Below are 12,415 nucleotides of genomic sequence, written 5' to 3' on the forward strand. Positions count from 1 at the left end.
GTTTTGCTCACTTCTCCTGTATTGTGTGTTGTCTTTCCCTTCACCTAAAGTAGTTCTTGTCTACTATCTAATCAGTGAAAACCCCTCTCCCTCCCTCCTCCCTCCCCTCTCTCGTAACCATTAAAGAATATTTTCTTCTCTTTTTAAACTGTTTCTCGAGTTCTTATATAGTGGTCTCATACAATATTTGTCCTTTTGCATCTGGCTAATTACGCTCAGCATAAAGCCTTCCAGATTCCTCCATGTTATGAGATGTTTCATGGATTCATCATTGTTCTTTATCAATGAGTAGTATTCCATTGTGTGAATACACCATAATTTATTTATCCATTCATCCGTTGATGGGCACCTTCATTGCTTCTGTCTTTTTGCTATTGTAAACAATGCTGCAATGAACGTGGGTGTGCATATATCTGTTCATGCAAAGGCTTTTATTTCTCTAGCATATATTCCAAGGAGTGGGATTACTGGATCGTGTAGAGTTCTATTTCTAGCTTTTTAAGGAAGTGCCAAATCGATTTCCAAAGTGGTTGTACCATTTTACATTCCCACCAGTAGTTCCAGTCTCTCCACAGCCTCTCCAACATTTATTATTTTGTGTTTTTTGGATTAATGCCAGCCTTGTTGGAGTGAGATGGAGTCACATTGTAGTTTTGATTTGCATTTCTCTAATAGGTAATAATCGTGAGCATTTCCTCATGCATCTGTTAGCTACCTGAAGGTCATCTTTAGTGAAGTGCCTGTTCATATCCATTGCCCATTTTGTAATTGGGTATTTGTCTTTTTGTAGTTGAGTTTCTGCAATGTCATGTAGATTTTAGAGATCAGACATTGATCAGAAATGTCAAAGCTAAAAACTTTTTCCCAGTCTGTTGGCAATCTTTTTACACTTTTGGTGAAGTCTTTGGACGAGCATAGGTGTTTGATAGGACCTCCCAGTTAACTAGTTTCTCTTCTGCATTGTTAGTAATGTTTTACATACTGTTTATGCCATGTGTTAGAGCTCCTAACATCATCCCTGTTTTTTCTTACATGATCTTTATCATTTTAGATTTTATATTTAGGTCTTTGATTCATTTTGAGTGCTTTTTTGTGCATGGTGTGAGGTATTGGTCTTGTTTCATTTTTTTTGCAGATGGATATCCAGTTATGCCAGCACTGTTTGTTAAACAGACTGTCTTTCCCCAATTGACTGACTTTGGGCCTTTGTCAAATATCAGCTGCTCATATGTGGATGGATGCATGTCTAGGTTCTCAATTCTGTTCCACTGGTCTATGCATCTGTTGTACCAGTACCAAGCTGTTTTGATGACTGTGGCGATATAATAGGTTCTAAAATCAGGTAGATTGGGGCCTCCTACTTTGTTCTTCTTTTTCAGTAATGCTTTACTTATTTGGGGCCTCTTTCCCTTCCATATGAAGTTGGTGATTTGTTTCTCCATCTCATTAAAAAATGTCATTGGAATTTGGATGGGATACAACTATCTATAGATAGTTTTTGGTAGAATAGACATTTTTACAATGTTGATTCTTCCTTTCCATGAGCAAGGTATGTTTTTCCACTTATGTAGGTCTCTTTTGGTTGCTTGCAGTAGTGTCTTGTAGTTTTCTTTGTTTAGATCTTTTACATCTCTTGTAAGATTTACTCCTAAGTATTTTATCTTCTTGGGGGCAACGATAAATGGTACTGATTTGGTGATTTCCTCTCCGATGTTCTTTTTATTGGTGTAGAGGAATCCAACTGATTTTCGTATGTTTATCTTGTATCCTGATAATCTGCTGAACTCTTCTATTAGTTTCAGTAGTTTTCTTGAGGATTCTTTAGGGTTTTCTGTGTATAAGATCGTGTCATCTGCAAATAGAGATACTTTTACTTCTTCCTTACCAATCTGGATGCCCTTTAATTCTTTATCTAGCCTAATTGCTCTGGCTAGGCCCTTCAGCACAATGTAGAATAAGAGTAGTGATAAAGGGCATCCTTGTCTGGTTCCTGATCTCAAGGGGAACTCTTTCAGACTCTCTCCATTTAGGACGATGTTGGCTGTTGGCTTTGTATAAATACCTTTTATTATGTTAAGGAATTTTCCTTCTATTTGTATTTTGCTATGAGTTTTTATCATGAATGGGTTTCGAACTTTGTCAAATGCCTTTTCTGCATCAATGATAAGATCATGTGGTTCTTGTCTTTTGTTTTCTTTATATAATGGGTTACATTCATTGTTTTTCTAATGTTGAACCATCCTTGCATACCTAGTATGAATCCCACTTGATCATGGTGAATTATTATTTTTTTTTGATATGTTGTTGAATTCTATTGGCTAGAATTTTGTTGAGAATTTTTGCTTCTAAGTTCATGAGGGATATAAGTCTGTAATTTTCTTTTTTTTTTTTGTGGTGTCTTTACCTGGTGTCTTTGGTATCAGGGATATGTGACTAGAGATAGTTTTTCTTCTTCCATTCCAGTTGGATACCCTTTATTTCCCTTTCTTGTCTTATTGCTTTGGCTAGGACTTCCAGTACAATATTGAATAAAAGTGATTATAGTGGGCATTCTCAGCTCATACCCGTTCTTAAGGAGAACCACCCTCTAAGTCTTTCTCTGTTGAGAATAATGGTGGCTGTTGGTTTTGCACATATGCCTTCAATTATGTTGAGGAATTTCCCTTCTATTACTACTTTGCTAAGAGTTTTTATCAAGAAAGGGTGTTGGATTTTATCAAATGCCTTTTCTGTATCAACTGAGATAATCATGTGATTTTTGTTTGTTTGTTTTATTTATGTGGTGAGTTACATTAAATGATTTTCTAATGTTGAACCATCCTTGCATTCCTGGTATTAATCTCACCTGATTGTGATGTGTGATTATTTTTACATGCTTTGAATTCTGTTGGCTAGAATTTTGCTAAGAATTTTTGGCATCTGTATTCATGATGGGTATGATCTGTAATTTTTTTTTTTTTTTTTTTTTTGTGGAGTCTTTTAACTGGTTTTCATATCAGGGTGACACTGGCTACATAGAATGAGTTTGGGAGTATTCCTTCTTTTTCTATATTTTGGAAGAGTTTGAAGAAAATTGGTCTCAGCTCTTCTCTAATTGTTTGGTAAAATTCTCCAGTGAAGCTATCTGGGCCGGAACTTTTGTTATTGATACTGGGAGTTTTTTCATAACATCTTTAATTTCTTCTTTTGTTATGAGTCTGTTTATATTTTCTACCTTTTTTGTGTTAGTTTAGGTAGGTAATATGTTTCTAGAAATGTGTCCGTTTCTTCTAGGTTTTCAAATTTGATGGAATGAAAGGGGCAGAGTGAGGAAGAGATTGTAGATGCCCAACATCTTGGGTACTATAGCATTGTTTTTACACGGCTTGCATAGTCAGCTTTTGCATACCCCATTGATTTTGTGATTTGTGGTTTGTTTCTTCCTTTCTGCCTCCCATTCTCCATGATTCTATGAAGTTTAAAACTAACCTATGCTCCTCTTAAACAAGCAGAGCAAAGATCAATAAAATCTGGGACGAGACAACCAGACAATGGGGACCTGTCTTGTGGCCGAAACCAGGATGGCATCGGAAGACCTCTAAAGAATATCCACAGAAGGTCAACATGACTGAAGTGTGGTCAACATACCCCCCTCCAAAGGGGAACTGCCATTCTCCAGATTCTTTAAGCTTACGCCCTAACCCTATAAAACCCTCTGGTCAGACTCCAGCAGACAGACAGACTTTGGAGGAGCCCATTCCCCTCTGTCTCTTGTATGCCGGTATACAATAAAGCCATCTTGCTGCTTACCTCACCCCTGTCTCAGTATTGGCTTTATGGCAGGCAGCTTGAATCCATCTTTTGCAGAAACAGGAATATAGTTTTTTATAGTATTCTGTCCTCATCCTCTTTATCTCAGATCCGTTGTAATGTCTCCAACCTAATTTCTTGTTTTGGTTATTTGCATCCCCTTGTTTTTTCCTTTGCATGTGAAAGCTGGACAATGAATAAGGAAGACTGAAGAAGAATTGACACCTTTGAATTGTGGCGTTGATGAAGAATATTGACTATACCATGGACTGCCAAAAGAATGAACAAATCTGTCTTGGAAGAAGTGCAGCCAGAATGCTCCTTAAAGGCAAGGATGGCAAGACTGCGTCTCACATACTTTGGACATGTTGTCAGGAGGGGGTCAGTCCCTGGAGAAGGACATCAAGCTTGGCAGAGAACAGGGTCAGCGGAAAAGAGGAAGACCCTCAATGAGGTAGATTGACACAGTGGCTGCAACAATGAGCTCAAGCATAACAACAATTGCAAGGATGGCGCAGGACGGGGCAGTGTTTCGTTCTGTAGTGCATGGTGTCACTATGAGTCAGAACTGACTCTACGGCACCTAACAACAACAACAACATTTTTTCCTTTGTCAGTTTAGCCAGTATTTTGTCTATTTTATTGATCCTTTCAAAGAACCAACTCCTGGCCTTGTTGATTCTGTCATTTTTCTGTTCTTTATTTCTGCTTTGATTTTTATTGTTTCCTTTCTTCTCGCAGCTTAGTTCTTCCTTTGCCCTTCCTTTTCTATTTGTTTGAGTTGTTGGGTTATTTATTTTAGAACTTTCTTCTTTTTTAATGTATGCATTTGTTGCTATACATTTTCCTCTGAGCATTGTTTTTGTTGTGTCCCCAAAGTTTTTGTATTTTCTGTTTTCATTCTCATTTAATTCTACGTGTTATTTAGTTTCCATGTATTTAAATTATTTTCCTTGTTCTTCATGTTATTGATTTCTAGTTTCATACCGTTACGATCAGAAAATATGCTTTGTTTAATTTCAATCCTTTTACATTTATTAGGGTTTGCTTTATGGCCTAAAATATGATCTATTCTGGAGAATATTCCATGTGTGTTGGAGAAGAATGTGTAGCTTTCTGTTGTTGGATGGTATGTTCTATATGTCTTTGAGGTCCAGTTGGTTGATAGTGCTGTTTAGGTCCTCTGTATCTTTGTTGATTTTCTTTCTAGGTGTCCTGTCCATCTTTGAAAGTGGTGTGTTAAAATCTCCTACTATTATTGTAGATCCATTTCTCTCTTTATTCTGTTAGAATTTGTTTTATAAATTTTGGAACTCTGGCATTGTGTGCAGAAATATTTGTAATTGTTTTATCATCTTGGTGAATTGGCCCTTTAATCATTATATAGTGTCTTTCTTTGTCTCTTGTAATGAATTTTGACTTAAAGCCTATTTTGTCAGATATTAATATTGCCACTCCTGCCCTCCTTTGATTACTGTTTGCTTGGTATATTTTTTGTCATTTTTTGGATTTTTTTTTTTTTTTACCTGTTTATGTCTTTGTGTCTAAGATGTGTCTCTTGCAGACAACACATTGGTGGATTTTTTTTTTTTTTTAATCCACTCTGCCACTCTCTGCCTCTTGACTGATGCATTTGAACCACTTATATTCAGTGTGATCATTGATAGGTATGGATTTACTGCTGCCATTTTCTTGCACTTTTTTTGTGGTGTTCGTGGATTTTTTCTTCTTTACTTTCTGTGATGAGCTCTTTTTTATACGGATTTTCTTTTCCTTTCATTTGTTATTGTTGTTTTTGTGTTTGTTGAGTCTTTTTTATTTTATTTTTCTTTGCTTTGGTTGGTGGATTTATTACTTTCTTTTTAGTTACCTTGGGATTTATATTTATCACTCTAAATTTTTAAAAAGTCTGTTGTATCTTGAGATCTCCTTGACTTCCTCTCCATATGGAAGTTCTGTAACTTCACCATTCATTCCTCCTTTTGTTTTGAACTTGTCATTGCTTACTTCTTTATATCTTTGATTTCCCTTAATTAATTTCATAGCTTTCTTTTTCTTTTTTGAATTCTTTGCCTGATTTGGAATCTGGGTGATGCTGCCGTGTGTCTTTATCTCAGGTTGTAGTTTGATGTCATTGGTTTTCTATCTGAAGGATTTCCTTTAATATTTCTGTAGGGCTGGTGTGGTGGTTACAAATTCTTTTTTAATTTCTGCATATATGGGAATGTCCTAATTTTGCCCTCATTTTTGAAAGACATTTTTACTAGATATATGATTACTGATTGGGAGTTCTTTTCTTTCAGGGCTTTGTATATGTCATCCCATTGCCTTCTTTTGCAAGGTTTCTGCAAGAAGTCAGCATTTAGTCTTATTGAGACCCCTTTGTAGGTGATGCTTCACTTTTCTTGTGCTCCTCTCAAAAGTCTTTCTTTGTCTTTGGTTCTGGAAAATTTGATTATGATATGCCTTGCTGAATTTCTTTTGGGGTGTGTGATGGTTAAGATTGTGTGTCAACTTAGCTGGACCATGAATTCTCAGTGTTTTGGCAATTATATAACTTTGTGATCACTTCCCTCATGAGATATGATATGTGATCACCCCATGGTGGTATCTGCTGTGAGTAGCTAGTCAGTTGCAAGGCATTTTCCTTGGGTGTGTGGCCTGCACCCAAATGTAAGTGAATATTCTGGCTTTTGCCTCCTCTGGATCCTGCAGCTGGGTCCTATTCATCTGACCTCCAGTTCTTGGGACTTGAGCTAGCAGCTTACCTGCAGTTTTGCCTGCCAATCTTAGGATTTGTCGATCTTTACAGCTTGTGAGCAAGACCTCTGCTCTCTGGCCTGCTGATCTTAGGTTCACCAGCCCCTGCTGCTAAGTGAATTAGGAAAAGCCTTTATCTTGAACCACAGACTTGGGGTGTTCCAGCCACTACAACAACCTGAGGCATTCCTTGATATAAATCTCTATATACATTTATACACTTTATTGGTTTTGCTTCTCTAGAGAATGCAGCCTAAGACATTTGGTACCGAGAGTGGTTCAAGGGAAACAAAATTGTAAGGATGAGTTTTCAAAATTATTTCTCAAGTCTGGTTAGTCTTAAAGATGTTGATGACTCTGCTTCCAGTAGTAAACAGGGCACTACTAATCCATGGTGTGAGGTGGTGATACAAATATGCAAAATATTACCACCAATAGATCAGGTACTGGGGAAAGGCAAGGCTCTGGGTGAACACATGTGTGGTATCTTTCTATAGTTTTGTCATGATGAGAAGTACAAGGAAGCTGGTTGGTTGGTCCTACTTTTGCTAGACAAACTGGTGGAAGAAAAAGATGTGCTCAAGTCCTCAGAGTCAAAGCTCAAGTGTCACATAAATGACCTCAACATTTACACTCATGCTTTGAAAGAAAGCCTTATTTCTTGAAGTAACAGAACTGATATTGCCAAAAACCAAACCCAGTCTTAGTGTAAGAGTGGCTGAATTACAACACTAACTCAATTGTCAACCTTGAGAGGTGTCTGAAGTTAAAGTGAGGGCACTGACTGGGAAGAAATGGGATCCTGAAACTTTGGTTGGGGATATATGGGTAGATAATCAGGAGGTTGGGGACACTGAGCTCCTAAATTCTGTTGAATCACTGCTGCCAATAGAACCAGCCCTGTCACTCCCATCTGAAGAGATTAGTTCATGTTTACCTGCTAAACCACACTGCCCAGAAACACCCTTAGCCCTCCACTCCCATCTAATGAGATTAGTCCAGCTACCTCTAAAGAGCCCTTGTCGGAGTCATTGCAGGGAACATCACCTGAGGCAGATGCTTTACAAGACGATGTTGAACATTCTCGAAACAATTCCACACTACCAATTTTTGATTCTAGGCCTATACCTAGACCTAAGTCCCAACAAGCCCCAAAAGGTAAAGTACAAAGTATGACCCAGGAGGAGGTGTACTACACACCAAAAGAACTGCTTGACCTTTCTATTATGTACAAACAGAAACCTCGGGAATATGTGTGGGAATGGCTATCAAGGGTGTGGGATAATGGTGCAAGGAACATAAAGATGGATCAGTCTGAGTTTATTGATATGGGTACACAAAGCACGGATTCTTCAGTGTTTCAGTTTAAGAAGTTGGGAAAGGATCTAATAGTTTATATGGTTGTGTGGCTGAAAAATGGATTATGTGGTGACTTACACTAAATCAAGTTGAAGTACCAGACCTGCCTTGGTATACAGTAGAAGAAGGTATCCAAAGGCTTAGGGAAATTGGCACGATAAAGTAGGTTTATCAGGCTAGACACACAGAACCACACATGGAGTGCCCAAAGGATACACCTTTTACCACAACTGTGAAAAACAAATTTGTGAAGGGAGTCCCAGCATTCTTGAAGACCGCTGTGATTGCTATTTTATGTAAATCAGATTCGACGGTGGGAACTGTCCTAACAGAATTGAGACACTTAACTACAATGGGGCTGATTGTGACTGTTCATTGGGGAAAAGGAAATAATCAGACTTTTTGGGGATTACTGAATACTGTCTCTGAACTGACACGAATTCCAGGAGACCCAAAACATCACTGTAGCCCACCAGTCAAAGTGGGGGCATGTGGAGGTCACATTATTAATGGAGTCTTAGCTCATATCTGTCTCAAAGTAGGTCCAGTGTGTTCCTGAACCGACTCTCTAGTGATTTCCCCAGTTCCAGAATGCATAATTGGAGTAGATATACTCAGCAACTGGCAGAATCGCCACACCGGATCCTTGAAAAATGGAGTAAGTGCTATTATGGTAGAAAAAAACAAGTGGAAGCCACTGCCCCTACCTAGGAAAATAGTAAACCAAAAGCAATACTGCATTCCTGGCAGGATTGCAGAGATCACTGCCACCATCAAGGACTTGAAGGATGCAGGAGCAGTGATTCCCACCACATCCCCATTCAGCTCACCTATTTGGCCTGTGTAAAAAAAGATGGATCTTGGAGAATGACAGTGGATTATCAAAAACTTAACCAGGTAGTGACTCCAATTTCAGCTGCTGTTCCTGATGTAGTTTCATTGCTTGAGCAAATTAATACATCTCCTAGTAGACGGTACACAGCCATTGATCTGGCAAATGTCTTTTTTTCTCTATACCTGTTTCGAAGGACCATCAGAATCAGTTTGCTTTCAGCTGGCAAGGCCAGCAATAGACCTTCAGTTGCCTATCTCAGAAGTACATCAACTCTCCAGCCCTATCTCATAATTTAGTCCATGGGGAACTTGATTGTCTTTCTCTTCTACAAGATGATGTCACACTGGTCCATTACATTGATGATATTATGCTAATTGGACCTAGTAAGGAAGAAGTGTGAATGACTTTGGACTTATCAGTAAAACATTCACGTGCTAGAGGGTGAGTAATTAGTCCTACAAAAATTCAGGGACCTTCTGCCTCAGTGAAATTTCTAGGGTACAGTGGTATAGGGTATGTTGAGATATTACTTCTAAAATGAAGAATAAGTTATTGTATCTGGCTCCTCTCACAACTTAAAAGGAAGCACAATGCCTAGGGAGCCTCTTTGGATTTTGGAGGCAACATATTCCTCATTTGGGTGTGCTACTCCAGCCTATTTATCAAGTGACTTGAAAAGCTGCTAGTTTTGAGTGGGGTCCAGAACAAGATGAGGTTCTGCAACAAGTTCAGGCTGCTGTGCAAGCCGCTTTGCCAATTGGGCCATATGATTGGGCTGATCCAATGGTGCTGGAAGTGTCAGTGGCAGATAGAGATGCTGTTTGGAGACTTTGTCAGGCCCCTATTGGTGAATCCCAGTGCAGACCCTTTGGATTTTGGAGCAAAGCCTTGCCATTCTCTTCAGATAACTACTGTCCTTTTGAGAAACAGCTTCTGGCTTGTTACAGGGCCTTAGTAGAGACCAAACATTTAACCATGGGACACCAAGTCACCATGCAGCCTGAGCTGCCCATCATGAAATGGGTGTTGTCTAACCCACAGGACCGTAAAGTTGGACGTGCACAACAGCACACCATCATTAGATAGAAGTGGTATATATGACATCAGGCTTGGTATATACAGCAAGGCCTGAAGGCACAAGTAAGTTGCATGAGGAAATGGTCCAAATGCCCATGGTCTTCACTTCTCTCACATTACCTCCCAACTCCCAGTCTGTATCTACGACCTTATGGAGAGTTTCTTATGATCAGTTGACTGAAGAAGAGAAAACTCGTGCTGGTTTACAGATGGTTCTGGGCAATACACAAGCACCACTTGAAAGTGGACAGCGGCAGCACTACAGCCCCTTTCTGGGACCTCCCTGAAGGACAAAGGTGAAAGGAAATCCTCCCAATAGGCAGAACTTCAAGCAGTGCACCTTGTTGTTCACTTTGCTTGGAAAGAGAAATGGCCAGATGTGCAGTTGTATACTAATTCATGAACAATGGCCAACAGTTTGGCTGGAAAATCAGTGACTTGGAAGGAACACGATTAGAAAATTGAAGACAAGGATTTATGGGGAAGATGTATATGGATAGACCTCTCTGAATGGGCCAAAGAAGCGAAGATGTTTGTGTCTCATATGAATGCTCACCAAAGAGTGACCTTAGCAGAGAAGGATTTTAACAATCAAGTGGATAGGATGATGCATTCTGTGGAAACCAGTCATCCCCTTTCCCCAGCTACTCTATCATTGCTCAGTGTGCTCATGAACAAAGTGGCCATGGTGGCAGGGATGGAGGTTGTACATGGGCCCAGCACCAGGAACTTCCACTCGCCAAGGCTGACTTGGCTACAGCCACTGCTGAGTGCTCAATCTGTCAGCAGCAGAGACCAACACTGAGTCCCTGATATGGCACCATCCCTCGAGGCAACCAGCCAGCAATCTGGTGGCTAGCTGATTACACTGGACCACTTCCATCATGGAAAAGGCAGTGTTTTGTTCTTACTGGAATAGACACTCTAGATATGGATTTGCCTTCCTTGCACACAATGCTTCGGCCAAAACTGCCACTCACGGACTTACAGAATGCCTTATCCACCATCATGGTGTCCCACACAGCATTGCCTCAGATCAAGGGACTTACTTCACAGCAAACAAAGTGTGGCATTGGGCCCATGTCCATGGAATTAACTGGTCTTACCATGTTCCACATTATTCTGAAGCAGCTGGCTTGACAGAAGGATGGAATGGCCTTCTAAAGACACAACTACAGCACCAGCTAGGTGGCAATACCTTGCAGGGTTGGGGCAATGTTCTCCAGAAGGCTGTATATACTCTAAACTAGCATCCAATGCATGATGCTGTTTCTCCAATAGGCAGCATTCATGGGTCCAGGAATCAAGGGGTGGAAATGGGAGTAGCACTAGTCATTAGTGACTCCCTAGAGAAGATTTTTGCTTCCTGCCTCCATGACCTTATGCACTGCAGGTCTAGAGATCTTAGTTCCAAAGGGAGGAATGCTCCCACCTGGAGACACATCACTGATTCCATTGAACTGGAAGCTAAGGATGCTACCTGGCCACTTTGGGCTCCTTATGCCTCTGGATCAACAGGCAAAGAAGGGATTTACCATACTGGCTGGTGTGACTGATCCTGATTACCAAGAGGAAATTGGACTGATATTACATAATGGAGGTAAAGAAGAGTATGCCTGGAATGCAGGAGTTTTCTTAGGGCATCTCTTAGTACTGCCATGCCCTGTGGTTAAAAATTAATCAAAAAGTACAACAACCCAATTTCGACATGACTACTAACGGTCCAAACTCTTCAGGAATGAAGGTTTGGGTCACCCCACCAGGCAAAGAACCATGACCAGCTTAGGTACTTGCTGAGGCTAAAGGGAATAAGAAATGGGTGGTGGAAGAAGATAGTTCTAAATACCAGTTATGGCCATATGACCAGTTACAGAAGCTAGGGCTGTAATTGTTATGAGTCTTTTTGTTTTGTATGTATACATCAAATATTTTTGTTTTCTTCACTTAAAAAATATAAGATGTAAACAGGCTAGTGCATTTTCAGTTGTATATGTGTTTGTTGTATCATGTTAGGCACAAGTATGACTTTATAATTGCCTTTATTCAGAGATTATGAATAGTTTAAGGAGATGTGTACAGGTGCCAAGTTGACTGTGATGGTTAAGATTGTGTGTCAACTTGGCTGGGCCATAATTCTCAGTGTTTTGGCAGTCGTATAATGTTGTGATCCCTTCCCTGTTGAGATTTGGTATGTGATCACCCCCATGATGGAATTTGCTGAGAGTAGGCAGTCAGGAGTTTCATTGAGCATGTGGCCTGGATCCAAATATAAGCAGAAAGTCTGGCTTTTGCCTACTATGGATCCTTCAGCTGGCTCCTATTCGTCTGACCTCTGGTTCTTGGGACGAGCTAGAAGCTTACCTGCAGTCTTGCCTGCCAATCTCCACAGCCTGTGAGCAAGAGCCTTGCTCTCTACCTGCCGATCTTGGGTAGATACGTGAATCAGGAGAAGCCTGTGGTCTTGCTGCCGATCTTGGGATTTGTAGATCTTCACAGCCTGTGAGCAAGACTTCTGCTCTCCAAGCTGCTGATCTTGGGCAGCTATGAGAATCAGGAGAAACCTGTATCCTGATCCATGGACCTGGGACATTCCAG

This window comes from Elephas maximus, chromosome 19 (genome assembly GCF_024166365.1).
Source record: "Elephas maximus indicus isolate mEleMax1 chromosome 19, mEleMax1 primary haplotype, whole genome shotgun sequence".
In the NCBI taxonomy this organism is placed as follows: Eukaryota; Metazoa; Chordata; class Mammalia; order Proboscidea; family Elephantidae; genus Elephas; species Elephas maximus.